The sequence below is a fragment of the Hipposideros armiger genome, unplaced genomic scaffold, assembly GCF_001890085.2.
Source record: "Hipposideros armiger isolate ML-2016 unplaced genomic scaffold, ASM189008v1 scaffold_14, whole genome shotgun sequence".
NCBI classification, from domain to species: domain Eukaryota; kingdom Metazoa; phylum Chordata; class Mammalia; order Chiroptera; family Hipposideridae; genus Hipposideros; species Hipposideros armiger.
In genome coordinates, this window is record NW_017731364.1 from 4,609,691 (window position 1) to 4,635,371 (window position 25,681).

General features: G+C 43.5%; 1 protein-coding gene, 1 long non-coding RNA gene and 1 pseudogene across 6 annotated transcripts in view; 1 reads left to right on the forward strand and 2 right to left on the reverse strand.

Moving 5' to 3' along the window:
* Positions 1 to 7,842: 7,842 nt before the first annotated feature.
* Positions 7,843 to 8,771, reverse strand: LOC109396229 (40S ribosomal protein S27-like; annotated as a pseudogene).
* A 162-nt stretch (positions 8,772 to 8,933) lies between these two features.
* Positions 8,934 to 15,835, reverse strand: LOC109396969 (uncharacterized). The gene is made up of 3 exons (XR_002126949.1): positions 15,515 to 15,835; positions 13,582 to 13,744; positions 8,934 to 10,295 (listed from the first exon to the last, which is right to left on the reverse strand). It is a non-coding gene; the product is annotated as an uncharacterized LOC109396969 (long non-coding RNA).
* A 330-nt stretch (positions 15,836 to 16,165) lies between these two features.
* ST6GAL1 (ST6 beta-galactoside alpha-2,6-sialyltransferase 1) overlaps positions 16,166 to 25,681 on the forward strand; it is a 107,992-nt gene continuing 98,476 nt past the window's right edge. For all 5 annotated transcript variants that reach the window (XM_019669203.1, XM_019669240.1, XM_019669185.1 and 2 more), the window contains exon 1: positions 16,166 to 16,369. The gene's annotated coding sequence lies outside the window, so the exon portion shown is untranslated. The remainder of the gene's footprint in view (positions 16,370 to 25,681) is intronic.

The window sequence follows — 25,681 nt, forward strand, 5'->3', positions numbered from 1 at the left end:
ACAGAATCCTGGTCAGAGTTTATACACAGAATTTGGGCCTCTGTTTCTCTTTGGATCATTCCTTTAAAATACGTCCCCTCCCTCGTTTACATTTCAGCACACTCTGTCCTCTGGTTCTTAGGCCAGAAGGACTATGGATTTTTTATCAGAGTTTTAGCCTCCCCATATGGTGCTGATCTCAACCTGTTTCTAGGCAAAAAACTACAAAAATAGGCAGCTCACCCCTTGCCATTATGTTCTTCCAAGATTTGACACCCTCCAGAGTCTGTCTGCTTCTGTTTACTCTCTTGTGCCTTCAGGTTGTTGTGTTTACATTTTGTCCAGAGTTTATAGATGTTATCTATGGAACAGCAGGTTCTGGTAGGTGCTGATTTGTTCATACCAAAAGTAGAAATTGCTGGTGATTTTTTTTCTTTCTTTTCTTTTCTTTTTTACTGTTTTGTTGTTTTTTTTACTTTTGCTATTTATTGTGTAAAATGTTGGGGGAGAGAGATCATTTAACCATTTGCCACCTTTCCCCAGAAATTCTCTCATGCAAATGTCCTATCCTTCCTCAACGCCATGATCTATAAAAATGGGGGAAACAGTCCCTCTGTGGAGTTTTAAGAGTTAAATGGGAGAGTGCAGGTAAAGCTTTTTAGCACAGTGCTTGGCAGTTAATAAGATTATTACCATTATCTTTAGTTCTATTATCTCATCCCTAACATTGAGCCTGGCTTATAGTAGGAGGTAAATAATGATTGTTGAGTAAATGAATTAGAGGTATGAAAATGAAGAAGGAAGAAGATGAACTTAAGAGATAGATGGTGGAATTACAGAAAAACTGAGGAAGTACTTCAAGGTTGGCACTTCTCCAGTGGACCTGGGCACGTAGCAGACGCGCAGGCCTGTGGCCAGGAAGCTCTTCCCTCTGGCCAGGCTTCTGTTACATAAGGCTGCTCTCTAACTGGTGTGGTGATTCCTTATGCAGGCTGAAGCATGAGGCCAAGCCTTCAGAACTGGGTGAAGAGTCTCTTCCACATCCCACTTTTCACATTTCTCAGGAGCCACAGGGAATTTTTTGGGATTTTGGAGCCTGAGCGTAACTCCCCTGAGCATTCATGAGCATTGAAGGAAATGTCTGAAGACTGCATGTGTTTGGAGCAGTATCAGAGACCACATGAAGAGGCTTGGAAATGGAGGAGGCTCCTCATTGTCCAGACATGATAAACCTGTTAATGGCTTGACGTTAGGGAGGAATTATTCCTCACACTGGAGGGCCAAAGCACCAATGCTCAACAGGCAGTTACATGCTCCAAAATCATAATGGTGTTTACCAGGGCAAGGGGTTTAGGTGTTGAGGCACGAGCAGTGGCCATGCTTCTACTCATGGCGTCTGTCAGCCACCCTGAGAGGATGGCAGTGTGGACAAGGTCCTAGGCTTGCGAATCTTCTTCACCTGAGAAAAATACAAGGAGACTAAAAATTATTAGTGAACTGTACACCAAAAAATAGTTAAAATGTAACATTTTACTACAATTAAATACCAACAAAAGTAGTAAAGTAATAGATTGCAGACAATTTGAAAAATTAAGAAAGATTTAAAGAAACAAAAATATCTGCATTCTTTCCTTTCTTATAACATTTCTATAATTTCTTTTTAAACACAAATGAATTTTTTTTACTTAGTTGAGATTATACTATTTATAAAGTGTGGGATTTTTTTTGTAATTTATTATTTGTCTTTAAACATATTTGTCTTTAAGTATTGTTTGTCTTTAAGGGATTTTTTTGGAATTTATTATTGTCTTTAAACATATTTGTCTTTAAGTATTGTTTGAAAATGTTTTAATGGATACCAAGTCATTTGTTTTATCGATTCATCAAATTGTATTTGATTGTCTCAGTGGCAATTTAGGTTGTTTCCAATATTTTGCAGAAAAAAAATAACACTTCAATACACATCTTTAAACATAAGTCTTTGTCTAAGAGATCTGAAAGTTAAAAAATTTTTCTTCTCTTCCTTTTTCATCCTACTCAGATCTTAACGTTTCCTTAAGTGCCTGGCTCATGTCTGGCCTCTGCTTAGAAACCCTCCCCAAGTACTTCAGACTACAAAATCCCTTCTGTCTCTGACTCCAATTGCATTCATTTGTTCATTTATTTATCAAATATCATTTGATGGCATATCAAGTATTTATATATGTATATGTACATCAAATATCAATTTCTTCTCTAATAATGTGATTGCTTACATAACAATTATGGCGAATGTCCTTTGGGTGCTTACTCTGTGTGGGCACTTTTTAAAGTACTTTACATGGATTATCACATTTCATCTTTACAATGCTATCCATGCTTTACCCTATGGGAAAGCTGAGGCACAGAGAGAGTCAGTAATTTGTCCAAACTTGCTCAGCTCTTCCCTGGGTAATCTGGGGTCCAATCCCAGCAGCTGTGGCTCTGGAGTTCATTAATTGCATTAACAATTATACATGTTGCCTCAGCTGGACTGTTCTAGGGGCTGGAGATAGAACAGTGAACAAAGCAAGTATACCTCCTGGGCTGTGGAGCTTACTTAGAGCCTGGGTGCCCCATTTAGCTCTGGATCATAAAGGCCTTGAGCTGTTTCCTCATGGCTGTGTGGGGGTAATTTGCGTCTCTATCCTGTAAACTCCTGCAGGGCTGGGGCCCTATCTCCTCTGCCTTGCACCCCCAAGAAGCATGTAGCTAGTACACAAGGTTTAGTCAGTAATACCTTTAAACTGATGGGTGGGAGGTAGCGGAAAGAGATGTGAGTACCAGGAGGTCATGTTTTGCTTTGGGCTCTGTCACTGTGCAACACAGGGGAGGTTTCTTTATCAGCCTGGTGTCTGTTTCCTCATGAGGGAAATGAGATAATCTTTGGCATTCTATGAGTCTAGTAAGATCTCCCAGTAATACCTTAGGTTTGTCTCTCACGGTCATGAGCAGCCATTACCATAAGACTCTCTTGTGGCCTCTAGCTCTCTCATTGAGCCCAAGGCCTATAATTTCAGGGTTAAATATGAAAAAGTTGTCTCCATGTTGCTTCTTTTTTATTGTGTTTAGCTATGAACAGGAATCTTTTAGAAGCTAAAAAGCAGTGCTAAGTTTTTCACAGACATGTGTCTGTTTCATAAATTGTGTATCTTAGTTCAGGCTGCTATTAGGTTGTCAGAAAAGTCATGACACATTTTTGTGATGAAAAACATAGAAAAAATACGTCATGACTTTTCCAACAGCCCAATATAACACAATTCCATATACTGGATGGCTTATGAAGAACAGAAATTGATTTCTCATAGCTCTGGAAGCTGAGAAGCCCACAATCACACCACCAGCAGATTCACTGACTGGTGAAGGCCAGCTTCCTGGTTCACAGGTGACACGATTCACTGTTGTAACGTGGGGGAAGGAGCAAGGGAGCTTTCTTAGGCAGCTTTTCGAAGGGCACTAATCCTATTCACGAGGGTCCTCGCCTCATGATGTAATCACCTCCTAATCACCTCCACCTCCTAATACCACCACCTTGGGCATTAGGTTTGCAACATATAAATATTGGGGGGACATAAATATTCAGTGTATAATAGTGGGTAATTACAGTTACAATGTTTAATTTTGAATGAGATTAAAAGGAGAATGAAGAAAAAGAAAAAAGAGGAGAAGGAGCCTTCTTGTGCAATGTCGTAAACGATTATGATTTTTTTTCTGTATTGGCCCTAAGGTTAGAAAAGTTAGCTGTCCACCAACTTTTGATTGGGTTCATATCTGATCATTATAATAGCTACCATATTTTCAGTACCTATTTGATGCCTGGCACTGCACACAATAGCATTATAGCTGATTCTTACTGTGATCCTTCAAACTCTACAGTACCCCCATTTCAGAGGCTCAGAAGGGTGAAGAGCGTTTTTCAAAGCCACCTGGTGAGTAAAAAGCAAGGCAGCGATCGCCCTTCATTTTGCTTGGCCCAAAAGCCTGCTGAAGCACCACTATCCCACAGAGTTAGCTACTGTCTCATTAGTTATTAGGGGATGGAGAGGCACCTCGCAGAGGCAGAGCCTTTTTGCAGTTTTATTAAAGACCTTGGAAGGGAACAAAAAGGAAAATGTCAACTAAGAGGAGCAAGTCTGTTTCCAGGTCATGGGTGAGCCAGGAGGGCCCCCCACTTCCCTATCCCTGTGATCCTGGGTCCGAATTTGGGGAATCGCTAAGTGAGGAGAAAAGATTCTGAACTGATTCAATTCACCTCCCTGAATCTGTTAAAGGAAATTTCATCCTCATTTGTGGATTTATAGTGTTTCTATGATATATCTAATGCATATTTATTTGAAGGGGTGTGAACACCAAATCTCATTTAGTTATATATTTAATGAAAGAAAATAATTAAGATCCCAGGAAATTCTGCAAGTGTCTTTAAGACTTTAGGGAAGGAGAGATCACTTTGGACTCAAGGCTTCCTGGAGAAGCTGAGGGTGGAACTAGACCTTACAGGATGGGTGTGTTTATATAGGCAGAGTGAGAGGAAAGGGGGCATTTCAGAAGAATGAAAAAGTATAAGCATGTCCTAGTGGAAGAATTAATGGGGGGATGAGTCAAGTGATCCTCACATCACTTTGCCTCCAAGAAAAACCTGATGAGCATAGAGGTTAAAGAGTGGTTTTGAAGTCAGACACATGTTCATTCAGTCCCCAGCTCTGCCAATTATAAGACGCCTGGCCTTTGACCAGCTATTCAAACTGCTTAAGCCTCACTATCTCATTTCCAAATGTGTTAAATGAAGCACACTGCACAGGTTCTTTCTGAGAATTAACTATCACATAGTTCAGTTCTTGGTTCACTGATTTGAGGAAGTCATTATTATGTCTCAGATCATTCTGGAATATCCAGATCCTAATCTTAACATGCTCTATTTCACCTCAGTGATCAATAACTGAGAATTACAATTTCTTCTAATTCATGTGATCTAAGAAGCAGTAAGGCTATACCTCACCTTCTGTGCCAAAAACCGCTGGGGTGAAGGAAATGCGTTATCAGAGGTCTGGCTTCACACACAGCTATCTCAGACGGGTGACTTCCTTCTTCACAGCAACAACAATAACATTCCACCGGGCTTCTGGTCATTCTCAACAATCTGCATTTATCACTTGATATGTTTTTCTTAGCTCTTTGAGGAGACTGGCTGAAAACCCTGATCCCTGACCACTATGAAAAGTCAGAATATAACGAGTTGCTCCTGATTCCTCTCTGGGGCTCATTTTGTGAGGCTGGCCCACAGCAGTTTTTTTTTTTTTCAAGTCTTTGTTTCACTCTGTATTTTCTGGCTGCCCTGTGGCCCCTTCTTATCATTTACAACAGAGTCAGAAGATGTGGGCCCTATTCCAACTCTGCTACTTCTTAGCAAGGCAATCTTTGGCAGGCCATTTAAGTTTCTAGGCCTCAGTTGATTCATCTGTCCAATAGAGATCAATTGAAAGATGTATAGGAAAGTGCCTCGGAAGTCCTCTAAATGAACAACACATATTAAGGTGGGAGAGTAAAATCAAGCAGGTGCACTGTGCCCCTTTCTTCTTAACCCAAACATCAGATGAGTCCCAGATTCTGCAAATAAAAACCCCTCCTGTGAAGTTCATTCTGAATGTAAACTTATGACCTTTATATCTATTTTGGGCAAGGAAATGAGTTTCCTAGAATCCATCCTTCCTGTAAGTTTGAGAAAGGCCTCACAGAGGAACTGACCAAAGAGATGAGATAGATGGTATCCTTTGCTCCCTGGAATTACAGTCCACTTGATAGGATCCCAACCCAGTTTGATGCAGCCCTTTTAATACAATGGCAGATACCAGGGGTGCCAAAAAAAATGTATACAAGTGGACACTTTGGTCAATGTTGCTCAAGCAGTAGCTGACAGTAATCAGAAGTGTCTAGATGCTGATGGTTACCACTCTGAGCACCTCTTGTAATTGCAGAAGTCAAATGTGACTTGTATTCATCTTTTGTTACCAGTATATATCGAGTATTAAGATTTTAATACAGTTTTCCTTTTTTAAAATGTGTATACATTTTTTGGCACCCTCTGTATTTCATGTAAACGCCTGCCTGTACACCCCGTCGCCAAACCCTCACAAACACAGACCAGTCTTCTGCCTCAGTGGGCTTGCCCTGGTGTTCCTGCCTTCTGGGTGGAATCATTCTGAGGCCTTCAGGTCACATGGCCTCGTGGTGTTCTGTTTAGGTTAGACAGGTGCAGGCCGTTATCGTTATAAACCATCTGCTCATTAACTAAACTGTATAGAGTTGAGAGCTTTATGGTATCACCAAAGGAAGGCTGTAATGGATAATGCTGCATTGTTCAGGGGCTCCTCCCTGCACTGAACCTTGCTCCTGAATGCCTATCTGACTGGTTAATTCAAATCACCAAGCTCCTCACCAGCTCCTGGCAGAGGAATGCTGTGGATGTACACTCAGCTTTCTTGTGGGAAGCTACCAAGGTTTGGTATTGTACTCTATGCAAAGAGGGGTTAGCAAACTGAAGTAGCTTTTCAGGAGACATTTGAACTTTAGGAACTGTCCCAGTGTTGGGGAAATGTGGCCTTTTCCAAATGTTATTGCCCAGCTGTTTGTGGTCCATTATCTACTGATGACGGTAGCCAATGAGAAAGTGGCTAAGATTGCAACCATGTCTCAGCTGTCTACAGCTCATAGTCCCTTGGCAAAGGGTCACTCACTAAGGGCAGTACAAGGAGAGAAGTTTCCCTTGGCCGTGGAACACCACATGCTCAGGTGTGGTTGATGGCTTTTTACCCCATGGAGGAACTTCTGTGGGACATCCTAGAAAGAGACTTAGAAGTAACCCAGGGTCTTGTCTGCAAATCCTGCTGACCACCAACATTGCTGGAGAGCATGTTAATAATTACAGATATCTGGGCTCTGACCCTTGAGCCCCGGCGGGCATGCAGAAATAGAACTTATATTTTAAATACAGTAATACCTTGGTTTGTGAACATAATTTGTTCCAGAAACAAACTACTCTTATTGCAAGACATCGCTTGTTTACCAAGTTAAATACATTTGTATAATGTATAAAATGTATTAGAAATGTTTGCTTGTCTTGAGGAACACTCGCAAACCAAGTTACTCGCAAACCAAGGTTTTACGGTAATTTCTGCAGGTGATTCCAAAGGTCAGTCAGATTTGGAAACAACTTACTTGGTCCAACAGACCTCATTTCATGAAGTATTCAAAAGGAAGTGCTTTCGCTGAGGCCTGCAAGCCAGAGCATGACAGTCAGGAGTAGAGTTCAGGTTTGTTGATTCCTAGATCAGTGCACTGTGTATTGTGTGGCTTCTCTCATAAAACACCAGCTTTGTTTGGGGACAGATGTGTAAAATACACCTGTAAAAAAGCACAATAAACAATGGCCTAATCCTTTGAAGGTCAAAGTCATTGGAATCAAGCACCGGCCATGAGCTTACTGTAATTAATCAAATGCCTTGTTTAAGAATCCAGTTTTACCACGTCTTGTGTGACCTTGGTTAAGTCACTTACTGTTAGCTTCATCATCTATAAAAGATGAATGATAAAATTAATAATGTCTACCTAATAGAATTGCTGCAAGGGAATCGATGATAGAATGTTTAAGAAGTGCTTGATGTAGCGCTTGGCATGGGGCAAGTGCTCAGTAACTGTTAGGTATTATTTGTTGAGCATTTACTATGTGCTACACACTATACTAAGAGCTTTATGGATGCCATCTCTAATGTTCACAACACTTCTGTGAAGCAGGAATTTTTATTTTTATTTTTTTTTAATCCAAAATGCGTTTCTTGGGATGGGTCCTCACTCATCTTGACTCAGGGGGCTTTTAGTGCTGCTTCCTCCTGAAGGAGCATCCTTTTGTAAGCCTTGCTTTTCCTCCTGTGGGCTGACAGAGGACCGTGAAGCAGCCAACACACAAAACTACCATTTGTGCATGGCTAAAGACGGTGATGATTTTATAACATCTTGGGCATATCACATCCTTGAAATAGGAACTGGGGCTCTATGCCAGCCACTTCTGTGCTTCCTCTTCTCCTCTTCTGGAGAGAGATGCAGGAGCTCCTTAGCAAGAGCTATGTTCTTGTTGGGAGGGCATCACCACCTCAAAGGAAAGCAGGGATTCTTGATTAAACCTTCCTCATGAGGAGAGGAGGGAGGACTGGCTGAGCTTATACCTTCTGCTGTAGTAGTCATTTGAAATTAGGCATTTTGTAACCTCTGTCCACATAGGTGATACGTAGATATATGTCATGGTGAAAATACCCTCCTGGTGGTAAAGATTGTGAAGCTTTTGTAAATCTTATTAGTGCTCCTTGAGAGTGAAGTGGTCTCTTGTTCATCTTGGTGTCTTCTATTCATTTTGGTGTTCCCTGACCTAGTCTAGACCCTTTCTTGGCCCATAATGCTCAGTAAATGTTTGTCAAATAGAAAAAAATAAATATCATCCCTTCAAGTTGATCATAAGCCTCCTCCCAAGGAACACTTCCTTCCTGGATCACTTATCCTGAATTTCTTAATTCTTAATGCCTTATCTTGGCATTCTAACCTCTTCACAATGGAGTTTCAATACACCTTCCTTCCCCTCATGTGTGCAGTGAATGGTTTATTGAAGGACTATTTATACTAGTGGAGAATTGAAAACAACCTTAATGTCCAGCTGCAGGAGAATGATTGAATAATTTATGATGCACTCACATATTGCTAATAGCTATCACTTGCTCGGTGCTGACCATGGCATACATTGTTTTAAGTACTTTTAATGTAATTAACTCATTTAATTTTTAGAACCACTTTGTAAGGTAGATATTACTATCCTCATTTTACAGATAAGAAAACAGAGCCGGAGAGATTAATTTGTTCAAAGTCACATAGCTAGGAGGTAGCAGAGTCAGGATTTAAACTAAGGCAGCTTAACTTCAGAGTCAGTTCTCTTAGCCACCAAACTAAACCGTCTCTTGGATTGTGGACAAATGATGCAATAAACCACTAATAACTTGCCTAAAAATGTTTGCCTTGCATCTAATAAGGGCTAAAATGAATGAATAATTTGTTAAATGTATATAGGAAATACTTACAATATACACTAAATGGGGGAGAAAAGCAGGATAACACATACATTATTATTTCAACTATGGAAAATTCTAGAAAAATACAGGGAATTGATATCAGGCCAAATGAAATGGCTTCTCACCATTAAAACTCGAAGTCTCCTTTTCCCTAGTGTTTTAGCTCCATAGCCCCTGGTTATAATCATTTTTCAAATCAGTTTCTTAATCATACACAATAGATTGTTTTTAATCTGAATGATAGAAATCTCCTATCCCTGTTTTAAATAATTACTCTAAAGCTTCTGATTTATGCTTGTTGACTATAGTCATTGTAGCACAGCGTTCTTTCCAGGCCCAGCTCCTGGGTGAACAATAACTGAATGACTGGTTAAACCAGAAGAAAGGCCAGGCTCCATGAGGCTGAACAATTTTTTTCATCACACAATTGCCCTGTGTCAATGGTTTTGAGTCCTGCTTCTTGGGACAACACTTTTAACTCTATTAATTGAAATCTATCTCTCCTCAGCTATGGGTCATGGGGATAAAAGTGATGCCCCACCAAGACTTCCAGTACATCCTGACCACAGAGGTCGACTTGGTCCTCCAGGTGGATCTCAAGACCCCTTCCCCTCATCTAAGATCAGATAGGGTGAAAGTCCCATGAATCCCCAATAGGTAGGGACAACAGCCAGACTGAGCAGGAAGCAGATACAGAAAAGATCTCCTGTCCCTCAACTTCCCATAGAGATTTATGGGGATCATGTCTCTCAAGAGGGACATAAGGCAGGCAGTTAGAGGCAGGAATTGGGTCTCTGAGATGCCTGGGTATATCAGGTAACATTCCTGTACGTCCAACATAGTCTATGGGAAATAACTGCCCCGAAGACCTCCCTTCCCTGCCCAAACTTGCCCTTGTTTACCATAACCATTAGCCATTGTCAATCACAGATATCAATCAAGCAGCCCACAATTAGGAAGGAGTAGCCCATTGTAGAAAGAAAAGCGACAAAAACCACCATGGCCTCATTACTCAGGGGCCCTTGAGCCAATCCTTTCTGCTCAGGCCCGCTCCCCCTCTTTGGAGTGCACTTTCGCTTCTAATAAACTGCTTTCACAACTGTATTACTGTGTCTTGCTCATTTCTTTGCTTGAGATGCCAAGAACCTGGACACCGCGCCGAGAAGGGCCTGCTCTCCGGTAACAGAATGACTAGAAGAAAATAGGCAAAAAGGTTAATTCTGCTTGTGGCTGTGAACAAAAAAGGGGCCACATATTAAACCTGACAAGCTCAAGGTGAAGCCTGAATGGTGGACTTTATAAACTCAGACAGAAAGTAAGCACATAGGATAGTCTGAACATAAAAATTCCTAACTAAAAGCAGTCATGGTGGGGCCTGTAGCTTCCTTGACAAAGGTCAATCTTTACCTTACATGAGCTTGTCTATTGTTTCTTTGTATCTAAGATAACATACCTTTGAAACATCAGAGTAATCTCCTTCAGACCCCTCAGAGCACAACCTCCCACCAGAGCTCAAGACCACAGAACCCCTCATTGTTATCTTGTTGCCCGCATACCATCTCTATGTGCTGTAAATGTCAACTATCCTGTACTCACCAATGTAAAAGAAGTATGTGTATTTCTGTTTTACTTTTTATCTAATCTCAGAGATTCCCCCACCCCTGCCCCCGCTTTCTCCTGCCTCCCTAATCTATCACCAATGAATTTCATGCAATGCTCCTTACATCCCCTTCTTTGATTCTAACGTATAAAATAAGCTGTAAAGCTACCATTCTCCAGAGCATTTTCTCAATCCCTTGAGATTTTGCTTCCCAGCAATTGTCATCAGTTTGGCTAAAACAAACTCTTATAAGACTTTTTCTTAGGCTGGATGTTCTTTCATCAACATGACTGGTGGATGCCAATTTTTCCACCTTGCATCTTTATACTTGTCTGACTTTTCTAAATTTCCTAAGGCAAACTTCATCTGTAAAATAGGGGGAAAAAACTATTAAAAATAGATTTTTAAAAACATGAGACTGTATAAAAGCAGGTTTGAGACAAATCACCAACGGGCATCAAATGCTGATTTTTTTTGTCCCCAAAACATTTGTTAATTTCAAGGACATTTCATTGACTAATACACTCTTTTGCACAAAGCCTGACCATTAATTGCAGGCTATTTGGATGGTCATTCTCAGGTCATAAATACACAGGAGGCAGCTTCCACTTTGGTTCTGATAGGCGTCCCTTAAGAGAAGCCAATTTCCTGGATCTTTTTGAGGGAATTTATTATAAGCATCTTTGATTCCTTAGAGTCCTCTTGCCCCTGTATTTCCTGTCATTCTTGGTACATCTGGTCTCCTGGGCATAGCTTATGAGTTCTGTCCCCAGGCAGCAGGGCCGCAGTTTTGGCAGCAGCAGCCTGTGAACTGTCACTGACAGTTTGATGGGCTTGTCCAGCCTTTTGCAGCCCTGGGACCAGATGTGGTATGAAGCAAAGAGGCTTTGGTTTCAAGACACAGTTCAGCTCTCACTAATAGATTTTAAGGAACTCACTTTACTTCTGTGCCTCAGGGTTCTTATCTGTAAATGGGGATGATAAAGAGCCTTACTTACCTCATGGGTTATTGTGAGTCTGAAGAGGGCTCAAGTGGGTTAATGTATACGCAAGTCATTTGTAAATGTAAAGATCTCGTATACTTATCTGAATTGTCTTTATGTAGAATGTATGTCTGTATGTCTGTATGTCTGTATGCATGTATGTATCTATTTGTAGCTTCCCACTTTCTCACACCCTTCGGAGTCGCTGAGAGGGGTTAATTAAAATCAATTGAAATTAAAATTAATTCACATTAAAATGAAAGAGACATCCTGAGGGAAGAACCTTGATGAGGAGGGAGCTGGAGGAGTATTGTGGGAAAGTGAAGGTTGTTGATGTGCAAGGTGTAGAAATGTGAGAGGGAGACTGTCATGAGTAGAACTTTGCAGAAAGGGATGCTGCAAGCAGATACCTAGGAAGTCTTACCTCATGATATTTGGGGTAACACCATTTTGTCTCTGTAAGAAACCTTCAGTAAAAACTTCTCTCCCTTTTTATGGGTTAGGTTCGCAGTCTTCCCCTGGCCCCCATACATTAATCTCATGCCAAGATTGGCTTTAAAGGAAGAGCTCAAGGTAACTCAGGTGCACTAGGGTTCTAGAACGGTACCTCCTCCCGCAGGTGACGCTTGAGTTAGGACATGCACATAGACTGTGTTGCACCCAGTAGATGTTCACCACATGGTGATTACTATTTTTGTGAATCAGGAAATATTTTGCTAAAACATACGTGATTTGATAATGGAGACTTAGTTTTTCCTTGTCTCTACTAGGACAGGGCTGGATACTGAAGTTGACTGGGTGAAGTACAGTGCAACCTATTCTACTGTGACCACAGAATAGGTCTATTTCTCTGACCAATCCTCATCGCACTATGCTCATACCCTAGTGAGGTCTTGGAGTCACCATGACAGTGCTTGCTGTACTAGGGGCAATGGGACCACCATTTTCCTTGTCTGAGGCTGTGGTCCTCCTATAAGGCCTGTCTTTTAAGCCTCTGCTCTCTAGTCTAGCATCCTCTCCTGCTCCCACTCCAAGCTCCCCTGGCTCATCTGTGCAGGGACAGCAGGAGCAGTCCCTGGATGTCTAAATTAGAGATGCTGTTACTCTGTTTCTATTTTCTGACTTAGGTTCTATAGATTTGGCTGGGTGTATAGGTATCTTTATCCTTGAAGCTGGCAGCACCGAGACCATGGCAGGGGGTGTTCCTTTAACCACAGAGCAGTTCCTTTAACCCTGAGTCTACCCTCATATTAGACAATAGGTGCTGAAAGGGTGTGGCGAAGGAGACCTGGGAGGTTCATCTAATGGTCTTGATGAACTCCGTTAGAGGGCTGAGGAAGAAGGGTTTGAGAAGACACTTTCAACTGCTTGGCCTTCCTTTATTTCTCACAAGACTTTAATAATAGCTCCTCCAATTCAAGAGTGCTATGAAAATATTGTCTGCAAGTGGGTGGTTTTAATGAACATTACAAAGCAGGGCATTATTTATGCTAGCCAGCAAACTGCCTCAAATGATGACTGAGAAAGGCATCATGTAAAGTACAATTCATGGACAAAGATGAGGTTGTGAGGGGCTGAGGGCTGAGAGTGTGTCCAGAGGGAAAGTAGGTATCTGTACTTCTTAAGGAAAACAAGCTGTCAAGGCAGGGGGCCCAGAGACAATGAGTGTGGAAGCCTCAAAAATAGGCTGGGAGGACAGCACCATCTCCCAAGTAATGGTCAGCCTCCTGCCTCTCACTTCCGGTCAGATGGCCCCAATTGACCAGACAGCAGCCTTGATGGAGTAGCCCCCAAAAGGAGTAGCTCCACAGGGGCTCCCATCTTGAAAATTGCTAAGCACACCCCTACCTGTCTGCTTTTCTGCCTCAAAGCCGTAGGCACTTTTGGGGCTTACCTTATCATCTGTGGTCATTTAAATCCCGAAGGCCCAGAATCCAGAGTGAGACTTTTCTTTTGTTTTCTCCATAATCTGGTTGGCATTCTGGTAGAGACAACTGTGAAGTGGGGACTGGACAGCTTTCTGAAAAAGACTCTCCTCTGTTTCTTGTTCTTGGTTCCTAAGTAGTGTTGACACAAAAGTTATGCAGAGGAAGGAAATGATTAAGGATTTCATTGAATGTGGAAGAAAGTCCAAATTCTAGCTCTTCTGTTTCCTAGGTGACTTCAGTTTCCTCAACCGTACAACGGGGCTAAGGCTACTACCTATCTTATGATGAGGTGAGGCAATATAATAAGCAAAGTGTTTTTGCTCCCCAAATAGTGGCTATTATTTGGATGTCTTTTTTAAATTCCATCATTGCCACAGCTCCTATTATATCCCCATCTATGGCAGCTTCCAAGCTGGTCTCTGCACTCCATGCTTGCAGTCTCTGTTCCTGCTAACCATTTTTCAGTACGCTGTCAGGGAAATTAGTGTAACACACAAAGATGCATGTCATGCCCTTGCATAAAGTCTTTTAATAGCTTCCAGTTTTCTCTGGACAATGTCTAAAATCTCCCAGAGTAGTCTTATGTGTTTGTCTGCTTCCATTCAATCATGCATACATTTTACAGTTATGGGCACCTTCTGTATGCCAGATCCTTAGCTAAGTGCTTCATGGAGATCATGTCACATAATTCTGAAATCAATACTGTCATTAATGTTGACAGGGGATTGTGATGGTGGCACTAAATCTTTTATTTTTTAGATTTGGATCTCTGGTATAATTCAAATTAATAAGTGTAATTTAGCTTGGGACTTTTTGAAAGCTTTCTGTTCTTTGCCTCTTGATTTTCTTCCTATACATTTACTATACAGTTTCAATGTTTCTATTTACTTAGGCCCAGTGCAGGCCCTGTGACTTGGGAGAGGTTTTGCATCTGTATGGGATCCACTCTTAGCTCCAACTTAAATCTACATAACATATGCAAAGGTTGCAATAATCAGCATAACTGCCTGCACCTTCCCACACCCCCAACTACAGGCCAAAACAATTTACATCCTGGTTAGAAAAGACAAAACTTGACACCAAAGAAAGACTCGACGCAGTAGTTTGCAGTAGTTTCCAGCAGACTCTGCCCAGCCGACCCTTCTCTTACTTTAATAAATCTCCCTTTTTTTCTATATTTCAACCTGACTCGTGAATTCTTTCATTGCCTGCGAGCGAGCAGACACAACAGTTAACATCTCCATGTTACAGAAGAAGTAAAGGAGGCTCAGAGAGGCTAAGGAACTCACACCAACACACAGCTAGTTGCTCAGAGATTTGAATTCACTCTGCTTGGCAGCCTGTCCAACTGGAGCTCTTTGTACAGATCAATAATGCGTCCCCAGCAGCTGGGAAGGGCCAGCAGCAACAATAGCAGGGGGCCAGGATCTGGGGAGGGAGGCAGCAGTGTTTCCAAGAAGGGTATTGGGGGTGAGATGGGGATTTCATCTCCCCTTTCCCAGGTTGGTGGTGGGGAATGGCCACTTCAATTTGGGCTTCAAGCACTCACAGTGTACATACACCCCACCTCGTGTACCCAGAGGAGCCACACTACCTTCCACTCTCCTGTCAGTCCTTCCCTGCCACAGCCCTTTCCCTCCAAGCACAGAACCAGCGGCCAAGAGGGCACTCTAGAGACATTTGCAAGATGATTTCCTCGGGGAGTCACATCCTCTCTGCCCCAGCGGTGGCCCAAGGCCGCTCCTGGCCCTTTTCTAAAGCGGTTTTCTGTCTTAGGAAGCAATCCTGGCACACCAGGGATGGCCATTATGCAGAGGTGGTGCTTACTCTACAAGCCATTTCCTCTCGCCTTCCTTTAACAGTGAAAGGAAGGAACCTGCTCCCTTCCGGACCCCCTACCTGAGGCCACCGGCCTGCCAGGCTGCTAAAGCTTAGAGTGGAAGTCTCCGTGTGCAGGGATTCACCCACACTCCTTCACTTCTGTATCTGCTGCCTTTGAGAACACCTAGTACGCGCCGCGCCGGATGTTGGGAGACTCTTGCCTAACCCTGTGAAACAGATTTTGTTGATTCATATTCTACATAAGAAGAATTCGAGGCTCAGAGAGGTTAAGTGACTTGCTCAGGGTCACGCAGTCAGTAGGTAGCCAAGCCAGGATTATATCCATAGTTCCCGCTTGTTAGGATGAAAAGCTGGAGGTCAACTCTCGGGACCTGTGGGTGAAGGTACAACCATCATTTGGGGATCCTTGCCCCGCCAGGTTGCCCCTCCCCTTGTTCCGGTCTGCCATCCTCCGGGGAGGCAGGGTCCCAGCATCATGCGGTACCTTAACCAGGTACCCCCCAATCCCGAGGCCCGGTCTCTAGCGACCTCCCGAGGGCCAGGAGGGTTTGGGGCTCGGTTTGGCGGGGGGACCCACCCAGTCTTCCCGACTATTTGCTTAACGGAGACCGCTTGCTTCTCCCGCCCCTCCAACGCGCCCCTTTCCCCTCCTTCCCTTGTCCCCTCACCCCTGACCCCCAGCTCCTCCCCAGCAGACTCTCCTTCTCGGACTCTTGTGTGGGTTTTCCAGCATCCGGGGCTCCCTTGCTTCGACCCTGCAAGGAGTCGGGAAGCACCTGGGGGACGGGTGTCCTGGGCTGGGCAGGCTGGGGAAGACGCCTGGGGGCACTGCCCGGCGCAAACAAAGGAAACCAGCTGCCGGCAGGCTGGGGCGCTGAGCAGTCAGAGCAGCAGTAGCCGAGAGAGCAGCAAGTGAGTAGGGTGCGGTGGGCGGCGGTGCAGCCAGGGTTCCCAGGGAGGAGTGATGCGATGGGGCTTGGGAGGGAAGGGGAGCGGCGGGCCCCGAGGGCACCAGGAATCGGTGTCCAGCGCCACCTCAGCCGCCTTCGCGGCACCGGCTGGGCACCTTGTGGCTGGGGGGGTATCTGTATTTTTGTCCTGGTCGAGGAGCCGCCCTGGTTTCTCCCCAGCTCCGGGAGCCTGCGGACCCACAACAAACCCACGTGCGCTCGACCACCAGGAACCTGGCTTTGCTTTCTCTACTGCAAGGTCTGTAAGGAAGCGGGTGGGGATGCCCCGCAGAGTCCGGGTTCTTTCAGATCCCGCCTTCTGGGTTTACTGACCAAAAAAACTGAGACCCGTGGCGGGGGTGGGGACCCAGGCACCATAACAAACGCACGTGCGCCCAGCCCTAGGATCCCCCGCGCACAGCTAGCCCTTAGGAGCCGCCCTGCGGAACCGGCCATTGTCTCAGATGCGGGGGAGGGGGCGGCGCTTGGCGCTCCTCTTGCGGGAGGTGGACTACCGAGACATTTAAAAGGTACCACCACTTAAGCATCAGACCAAACTACCGGGTTTAAAAAGGGGTAAACGAAACAAGAAAGCAACTATGAAAAGATCACTGCAGGCCGCGTCTGTCCCCGGCCGTGGTATATTATTTGATGTGATGAGGACAATTCCTCACTTACACTTCACGGAGGTTTCTTAGAGATGGGGTTTGAATTAAGGGTCTATGGGTCCTCCAAGAAAAGACCGTGCCCAGCACACCATTGTCCCTGCGCTCCTGCGACTGCCCGGGTTAGGAGATCGCGAGCGCCTCCGCAGCCTGCAGAAAGAACGGTCCAATTTAAACAGCGCCTGGCGCAGCCTTGGGTTTCCTTTGCACTTTGCATTGTAGGTCCTTGCGTCTAGCCATCCCTGGTGTTATTGGCCCCTTTTTGCTTGTTAGGCATTTTTTACAAGGCCTGCCGAGGCCTCCTGTTCTGGGTGGGGGCGCTTTTATTTCCAGTTCTGTCAGAGTTTGAGAGAAATTCGGAGGTCCAGAAAGAGAAGTCTCTGGTTTGTTTTGCTTTTTTCTTTGCTTACATATGCTCAGCTCAGCTTTGCAGATTTTGGTTAATCAGATCTGTTCAAACAGTAGTGAGATGGTTGGGAGGATGACTTGGCCTTTTTAGGTGATGGTGTTGGTGCAGGAGTAAGTCCCCACGATTGTGGGAGTAGGTGGTCTGCACAGAAACAGAGGCACCGCTGCCTGAGTGTGCTTGCTGTGCAATCCTTGGCTGGTACCACTGGATGTTAACCTGTCCCCCGGGAGAACTCGGGGGCCTCCAGCCCCACACCACTGTTATTGAGAGTCTGGAGAGCATCTATTGAATCCTCTTATAGGCGGGAGACAGAGACCTGGAGGGTTCAGCCACTTGTCCAAGTTTAAAACGAGCGAAATAGCGACAGAGGGACGACTTGAGCCTGGGTCTCCCTACTCCCACACTGCACACACTGCCATGCGGGCAACTAAAGGCAAAACCAGGATTCTGCGGTTGGCTTAAAAGGCATTAGCCTTAGGCAGAATAGAGTTAAACAAAGAAAGTAATTCAGATTGAAAGCTGCACCCTTCCATTATCCCTGTCAAGAGTTCTTTATTCATTTGAGAAAAAGATTTAGTAATTCTTTACTCTCCTTCGAGCCTTTCATAAGCTTAGCTATTTTTCCCTCCTGGTTGCCCCCTTCCTCTCAAATTGAAATAGGGCCAGCTATGGAGTCTTGATGTTTTGCCTCTCATCCCTGTGCCAGGAGGCCTTTGTTTGGGCATCAGCATGGGCTGTTGACATCAGCCCGCTGGGAAGAAAGTGTCTCTTAGCAGGCTACTCCTGAGCCACTTGTACAACAAAGCAGTGTTTCCATTGCCTTTAATTAATTTTTTTTTAATGAGAGTTCCAGGGAAGCAGCTTATTTTTGTATTTGGCAGAGGAAAAATTGGAAAACCAAGGAAAAACAAAACAAAACACTTGGAATCTGTTTTGCCCTGTTCCTATCTCCTGGCTACACTTGTTTCTTTTCTCAGGGTTTCCAGGGTGTTTCATTTTTGTGGTGCTTCCACTTGGCACTTGATACAGCTTTCTCATCAGGATGCTAGCCATGTAAGGAATTTCAGAAATCATCTGGTCAGACTGTTTTATTTTCCAGACAGGAAAACTGAGGCTCAGACAGGTGAAATTACTTGCCTAAGGACACTCAGCAACAGATCTGCTTTTAGTGCCTCTTTTTGCATAAAAGGGAAACTGTTGCGTCAAATAAGTTTTTTTCTTGGTACCACACAGTAAAGTCAAAGTTATGATGATTGTTATAACAATACCCTTTAAATCATAGAATGAATTCCTTAAGGATTCAGATAGGTTTGGGTTATTAAACAAAGCCACAGATCCCACTGGTAGATCTGGCGAGGAGTATTATTATAGCTATCATTGGGGATCAGTTTTCTTTAGTGCTTACTAGATGATTCACTTTCCTCTTGCCCTGGGCTCCCAGTAGGGAGCTGCTTTGAGTATAATCATAAAGCAAAAGGCAGCAATAAGTCAGAAGAAAGAGACCCTGCTTAGCTTTTTGTGCTACTTAACTCTTGGACTCCAGTTTCCTTTTTTGTGCAGTGGGCATCCCTCCTGCTCAATATCTGCACAAGCTGTTGTAGTTGGAGTGGAAGATGCTCAAGCCTTAGAATCAGAGGAGCGGGGGTGGGGTGGGTGGGGTGGGTTTGGGTCATCTCTCCTCTCTCCTGTGTTTCTTGAGAGCCAACTGGCTGCATCCACATTGTATAGTGTGAGAGGAAGAACATGTATGTATCTCCTGGAGTTGTGGGTATTAAGTCATGTGATCCATGCTTACGCATGTTCCCACCTCTTGGCAGGCTTGACCTCTGATGGTGGGAGAATAACCCCAGGGGATAAGCCCTGTGCTCAAGGAGACCCTACTTAGTCACAAAGAGGTGTGAATGTTTGCCAAACTGTAAAGGGGGCCTTTGGGTGGTTGTGAAGTGTGTGTGACTCTAAGATAAATAAATTTAGTAAAAACCAAATCAAAAACAAAACCAGAACTTTCAGGCCCAAGTGAGTGGAACCTAAAGTCATTCCATTCATGCATTCCATATTTACTGACAAGCAGGCAGGTTGGGGATGGTCGTGGGTGTGGGTGTGTCCTGTGCTAAACCTGGAGTTACAAAGAACACAACCGCCCCTTGTTCAGAGCACATTTGGATTTCCCCTTAGAAATTACCCTCAGAAGCCAGCCCACAGGAAATAGATCTGATTTATCTCAATATTGACCTTTGGGCGGGGGTGTGGGGATGGGGGGGTGGAGGGGGTGTCGGAGGTCCCCTTTTCTTCATGAGTCAAACAAGAGCAGGTGGTAAATGAGAGTAGAAGAGGGAAAGCTTCAAAGAGAGTGTGCCTCTCTACACATGTGAGGATGTGGCAGCGTTAAAAATGACAGGAATAGTTCATTAGTGAAGCTCACAGTAATCTTCTGGAACATTGGAGTCCTGAAAATGTGCTCAGACCTGGCGTCAGAGATTTGTTCAATAAGAACCGAAATGGGGAAAAAGACATTTTTTTTTCCTGTTTGCATGTATTCTGCATGTATTCTGATTCTGACAGATGTACTTTTCATGGGCTTATACGTAACAGTAACATAATAAGTGATGCAGTTTCACATTAAAATACTGTGGTGATTTTCTAAGTCATTACTAGAAAGGTCAGGTTAGCCTTCAGAATCAATTTGGTGATTTATTGATTTTATTTATCATTCTGATTATTACTCTGGTTATAAGAATGAAGCAATGCCCATTGAGGACAGTTTGAAAAGTACATGAACGTATAGAGAAACAGAAAAAAATTCCATTACTCAAAGGCAATCACTGTTAATATTTGGCACTTTTTCCTTCTGTTCTTTTTTTTTTTTTTGGATTTGTTTTCTCTAAATGATTGAGAACACACTGTATGTGCAGGTATCTCTTGCCTTTCTTGCTTAACCTTCTCGTTTATACATGCCAGAGTTTATATCCACATTAAAGTTGTGTCTTTTCATTCATCATTCATATCAGCTGTGTAGCATCTCCAAGGTCACTTAGTCCCACAGGATCTGATGACTTCTATGAGGACCTTTAGAGGAAAGAGCCTCCCTCCAGCTTCCTCCCCATTTCCCACTCCTGCCTCAAGTGTTCAAATACCAGCCATTTTTATTTTATTTTAGAAGAAGTCTGAAGTCTAAGGTGGAGAGGAAGGGCCCTGCGTGTGGACTTGGGTTCTAGTCCTTTCCTTGTGTTGCAATCTCCAGCAACGTACTTTAACACCCCAGTTTTCAGTTTACCTATGTGTTCAATAAGCAACTCCAGGGTTGTTATTAATCCCTTTTAAGAAGCTCATAGTATAATAGAGGACTCAGGGTAACAAGGAACTAGTGCAGGATGCTGTAGACCAAGACGAGGGAAGCCACCCAAGGCTGGAGCAGTGCGGGAGGCTTCCTGGAGGAGGGCCATTGCTGGATAGTCAATTCTTATTTTTTCCCAATTTTTATCGACACTGAGATGAACATGTTTGTGAATAAATCTCTGTCCATATTGCAAATAACCTCCATAGAATAGAATTCTAAAGTTGGAATTACGGAGGCACTTTTAAAGGGTATGGTCATTAAAAAAAAACCCCAGAAAAACAAAACTTAATAGGTTTAGCCCCAATTACATATAAATTCTTGAAGTGCCTAAGTATACCGTCTTGTGGGAACAGTAGAAGTTAAGATTATACGTAACTCAGGATTTGAATTATTGCTCACCATTTATCGGTGTAGACTTGGACCAAGGTACTTAAGCTCACTACCTTACCTCATCGGGCCATTGGATTAACTAAAATCACAGTAAAGGGTCCAGTCTAGTGCCAGGTATACAGAAAGCACTCGGTAAGTGTTAGCTATTATTGTTATAATTGGAATTTTCACAAGCTGCAGAAACCTTTAGTCGTAATATTTTTCTTACTATGAGAGCAGGCAGAAAGTTAATTAAAATGAAACCTCTTACCTGGTGACAAATTGAGAGAAATGATCACTTACGTGATGTATTATAAAAAAAATCTTATTATGGAAAATTTCAAACATGCAAAATGGTATAATGAACCCCCATATACAATCACTGATCTTCAACAATTATCAAAATTTATGGCCAATCTATAACTTCACACTCGACCCAAATTACTTTGAAGCACATTTGTGCCATCTTATTAGCCCAGCTATAAATATCTCACTGAGTTTCATGATGTGTGTTTGAGGTATTGTCGTGCTACTCTTGGAGCCTGTCTCTGCTGTCACTGTTATGGGGGTGGGGGGGAGAGACAGAGAGAGAGAGAGAGAGAGAGAGAGAGAGAGAGGGGGGGAGGGAGAACACCAACCTGAGAACTTAAGTTTTACCTCTCAAGTGAGCAGGTCCTGTGCCCCAAAGAGACAGGGTAGAGGGAGCGCTGAGTTTAGAATCAGGAAACCTTCTTTTGCATAAGGGCCCCACTCTTTACCAGTTGTATGCTTTTGGCAAGTGGCTTTAGAATATCTTTGAACACATTTGTGAAAATTTGGTGAAAATCAAATGAGGTAATCCACGTGACAGCCCAGCAGCTCCATATTAATCTGAAGTAAATCAGGCTTGAACTCAGCCTTCCCTCCCTGAAAGGCAGGGTGTCCATATGGACTTGAGGTCACAGACTGATGGCCCCTTCACAGCAGTATGCATTTGGGTAGCGTTGCCACCAGGCTTTCATTCTGAAGATGTGGCCATGGCTCAGACAAACACCTAGCACGGAGAGCAACCTGTGCTTACAAATCCAATCTCTCCCATCCCCTCACTTAGCTCCTTGCCTCTGATTTATGGAGAGGGCGAGGAAGTCCCGAGAAGGTAGGTCCCTGCCAACTGTGCCTGTGTAACAGGCCTTCCCTAACGCCCCTTTTCCTCCATGGAAAGGGACAGGCTCCCTTCTACGCCTCCGATTTTGATGAGTCTTTGTCTCTACTAACTCACTGTTGTGCCCAAGTAGGAATTTTTGACTCAACTAAAAGAAAAAGGTTGATTTGAGTTAGTCATTAAATTAAAGCCCTTTCTTTAATCCACGAGGATTCCCATTATGTCAGAGCCTGCACACTGACTTGTGGTCTCCGGCTGTCACTAGCTAGTTGTGTGGCATTGGGCAAGATGTGTGCCACCCTGGGCATGCCACCATGGGGACTCAGCTCTCAGCTCTCTAGGCCCTTCTAACTCTGAGATCATCAAACAGCAAAGGACAAAAGGTAAACATAAGGTCAGGGGGCTTCTTCACACAAATAATAAATGTTTGCTTTTAGAATCTTCAAATAGGGTACAAAATTACCACTTTACCTTTTGCCTTCATTCCCCACAATTCCACTTCTCTCCCAAGTGACTACAGTTTACATTTAGTTGTTTGTCCTTCACTCCCTTTTTATGCATTTGTGTTCTATTCATGGCTATGTGCAGATACAATTTAAAAACTCAGTAAATGGATTACATTATAAATACTGCCACTTTACAAACTTGCCTTTTTCAATTTGCTGTATGTATTAGAGGTATTTCCATGTCAGTGTATACATATTATTTTTTTATAGCTCTATACATTCTATGTTATGGATGTGTTTACCGGTCTTCTGTTGATGGACTCAATCTATTTCCATACAAATATATTTCTTAATGTATTTAGACCTTGGACATATGGAACAATGGTTGTAAATGAAGTTAGTCCATCAAACTCTGGAAAGGGTGGCAAGAGAAGGGGTGCCGGGACACTGAGGACCACACCCTAGAAATCTAGAATGAAGCACTCCCAAATATTTACTAAGAGACTGTTTGCATGGAAGGCTATTTTTGGACATAGCCTGCCTGGTTGGGTGCCCTTGGCTGACAGTGCGAGAAATTGAGCTGCGTCATCACCTCCTCCACTTTCCACAGTCCCTAGCACTTCCAAATTTGTTTCTGTTCTCAGGGTCACTGGGGACCTAGTGGTGGGAGGACTGGAATTTGAGTGAGAGAGGAGAGAGAAACCAAGAAGAGGAGTATTTGATCTCAGGCTCCATAGGAGAGACTGTGCCAGTTCTACTTTGTCTGGTTGTTCAGATCCATCTGGAGTGTTATGTTTCCCTGGGTCCGATACAGATCATGATAAAATGAAGCAACCAGAAATGGGCCACTTGGAAGACAGAGGTTTAGGACACCATATTGGAGGCTGAATAAATGTCGAAACTGGGGCTTGTTAGCCTGCAGGAGATAAAATAAGAGGCACCTTGTTCATGTGGAAGAAGGGTTAGAATCATACTGAGTGGCTGCCATGGAGGGGAGAACCAGTAGAGGGTGGGGAAAAGGTTGCAGGAATCAGATGAGGAAGAACTTAGCAGAACTGCCCAGTGGAACTAGCTATGTCACAAAGCAGTGAACTTCCTGTCATGGGAATAGCCAAACAAAAGTTGCAAGTGAACGTATTTGTCATCAGAGGATTTCTTCTTTGCAGAGAGGTTGACCTAAAACGCATCTTCCAACTTTGAGAGTCTATGGCTATAGGGCAAGAAGCAGAAAGATGCAAAATTGGACTGAGTGGGTGGGACAAGTTATGCATGACCTAACTGGAGCAGTTTTCACCGTCCCTGAAAAGAATAAAATGGAAACCTTCAAATGAGGTTTAAACATTGTTTCCCCTGGGTCTTGACAACCCTACTCCTGCCTGTCCTTGGATTCCAGCTCTGTTTGACTCTATATTCATAAATTATTTCCACAGGAATAAACATATCACATATACTTTAGATGACCAGGAAATTTGGCAACCAGGAAAGAACTACATGTCCCAGGAGGATGATTGTAATTTTTTCATTATAACCTTTCTAAATTTACATCTATCTCCTGGCTTCCCTGGCACTGTGCTGAGACATCACTCAGCTTTAATTTTAGGAACACTCTACCCTTTGCAACCTTTTGAAGGTTTTCTGAGCTGGAGTTGACGGCACCCACCCTGTTGAATGCTTGTCCTTTTCTTTCCAGCCTCTTGGGTTGAAGTCTTAGCTGAGTCTTGCTGAGGGAAACATGGCAAGTTTACCATCTTCTGGGCTTTTTCTGAGCACCTGGCTCTGAGGAGGCACTGTGTGTGTGGATTCTCTCTTCCAGTCCTCACAGTAACCCTTTGGTGTCATGGTATCATTAGCTCCATTTTGCAGATGAGAAAACTGAGCTTCTGAGAGTAGAGACTGACCTGAAGATTAATTGCTGCTAAGTAGTGAAGCTGGCTTTGGGTGCAGCCCTTTCCTACATCATGTTACAGGTTTTCCCACTGCTAATAAGTCCCAGTCCTTTGGGTCTGAGAAGTGCTTTGTCCTTGTGTTTCACTGTGGCTTGGCGAATTTCTCCTTATAGGGGCTATGGAAGCTTTCTGCCATTCCCCTAAGCACATATGACTAGAAATCAATGGACAGTCACATGTGAAGAACATGACATTTGGATCCAGCATACATTTGGCTCATTTCCCTTTTTGGTCAGAGTTGTTTGCATCAAACCTGGTTTGCCTTTGTTTTTTTTTTGTTTGTTTGTTTTTTTTTTTGCTTGCCCTTTAAAACTCTGATACCCCCCTGTATTCATTATTTGGTTATGATTGGGAATAAACATGAGTAGTAAGCATGGCCACAGATTAGTGGGTACCGCTGCTTGGCTACCTTAAACGCCTTTGGTTTCTAAATGGAACTCAGTATCAGCATTGTTAAGGGCTTATCTTGCAGCAGTGCTTCTAAGCTCTTAAACAATATCTTCTTTTGTAAAGTTTATTTAATATGACTTTGTTCATCAAATATTGAGTGCCTATTATGTGCTAGGCGTTGTGCTAGGCACTAGGAATATCTTCATAAAGAACACACATTGTAGATATGCACACACATATTCAGTGTAGATAGAGGGCCTTAGAAGTCAGTGGCAGACAAACTTCCTGTATCACCCTCTTCCTCTTTTCTCAGAGTTCTTGCTTTCTTCATTTATTCAGAAAACATTGAACGCCTGCTGTAGCCCATGCACGGTGCTCATTTTTAGAACATAGACCCAAATATTCCCACAGTTCTCTTCCTTCAAGAGCTTAGTTGGAGGCGGACATGCAGATATTAATTAGAAGATAGTGTGATAAATATTCTGATTTGGGTATACACAGAGGCTGGAAGAAGGTATAGTGAGTTTGGAAAAGTGTCCTGGAGGTGATTCCTAAGCTGGGCCTTAGAGGG